This window comes from Dipteris shenzhenensis, chromosome 29, assembly GCF_047967505.1.
Source record: "Dipteris shenzhenensis isolate YYH24624 ecotype China chromosome 29, Dip_SZ_1.0, whole genome shotgun sequence".
NCBI classification, from domain to species: domain Eukaryota; kingdom Viridiplantae; phylum Streptophyta; class Polypodiopsida; order Gleicheniales; family Dipteridaceae; genus Dipteris; species Dipteris shenzhenensis.
The window spans coordinates 23,490,286-23,492,080 of NC_141624.1; positions in this window are offsets into that span (position 1 = coordinate 23,490,286).

Below are 1,795 nucleotides of genomic sequence, written 5' to 3' on the forward strand. Positions count from 1 at the left end.
TATGATACTTTTCAATTCCCACACCCAAATCACTTTCACCAAGCATCTCAAAATTTATAGGTTCAAATGGGTAGACATACAAAACAACACCCTTAGCAATGCTCTTCATTTTCTGCTCATCCCATATTAAAACTTTCCTGTCCTTCCACGATTCTCGAATGGAAAACTCATCATATTCACATAGAGGTTCAACATCAATGGTATCTAATGTTATATCATTCATTGGTTTAATAGCTCCATTGACATTGTCCACACAACTCATTGATCACGCTTTCCAACGAACAACACTACCCAAAGCCTCATAGACTAAGAATGCATCCATTGTAGGAAATGGAAGAAGTGCACTTTCATCCATACAAATATCCATCGCCACTGATATATTGTTTTCTCCCAAGGGCACACCTTGGCACATGTCATCATGTGATGTAGAGAATATTGTCCCAGTGGCAACAATCTTTCCACTGACAAGCAAGTTGACTTTAACCCCCACTTTCAATGTGGCACCTACATACATAACATTTGTTATAGTTCAATATTGATATGTGATGGTGTGACTTAGGATGAAAATGCTTTACAAGATTTCATTGCACAACCAAATCTTCCTAAACCTTGGTGCTTTGAATTTTAATCAGTAAAATCTGGCTACATGGCCAAATCTTCACAGACCATGGTGCTTTAAAAGGGAGATAGCAATATTTGTCCACACAACCAAATCTCTCGAGACACTGGTGCTTTCAAGAAACCATCAAGATTTATCCACACAACCAAATCTACTTAGACCTTGGTGGTTTGAAAGAAGCCAAATCTCCACATACCCTAGTGCTTTCAAAGAAGCCCACAAGATTTGGCCACATGGTCAAATCTCCCAACACCCTGGTGCTTTGAAAGGAGCCAACAAGAGTTGGCCACATGGCCAAATCTCCTAAGACACTAGTGCTTTGAAAGAAGCAATAAGATTTGGCCACACGTCCAAATCTACTCAGACCTTGGTGCTTTCAAAGAAGCTAGCAAGATTTGGATGCACGACCAAATCCTTTGAGACCTTGGTGACTTCTTTCAAAGCACTGAGAAGATTTGGTTGTGGCGTTCTTTCAAACTTGGGGAGATTTGGTCATGTGGCCAAATCTTGTAGGCTTCTTTCAAAGCACTAGGGTATGGGGAGTTTTGGCCGTGCAACCAAATCTTGCATGCTTCTTTCAAATCACTAGGTTCTAGGAGATTTGGCTGTGTGGCCAAACCTTTCAAAGCACCAGGGTTTGGGAAAATTTTGCCGTGCTGCCAAATGTTGCTAGCTTCCCCCGATACATCTCCTGGATGACTATCATTTATGTCACCGCCTATGTTAGTTGTACTCGTGGTGTAGTTAGACTACCACGTATGTTTTTGGTTTGGGTTCACATATGAACCACGTATTCTAGGTTTTGACATATAGGGTATTTCCCTCTTCTATTGTATTGTTGTTGTGTGCAAAAGTGAAGAAAGGCTTCACCCTCCAACCTTGTGTCCTCTCTCTTTTGTGTGTTGTGAAGAAAGCTGAACTTGAGTCTCCTATCTCTCTCCCTTATTCTTTACATGGTATTAGAGCCTTGTTCGTGGTAAGGAGCTCAAGAAAGCTAGCCAAGTTTGTGGTGTCCTGGTAAGAGGACCAGTGTAGCTTTCCTATTTCGAGTTTGGGAGCAAATCTCTGCAGGTAGCACAGCCAGAAGTGCAGGAGTGCACTGCTTCAGATTGAGAGGCCCTTCGCGGTGCGGCGAGAGCGCAGTATATGCTGCGGGAGATGGCTAAGCCCTCGGTG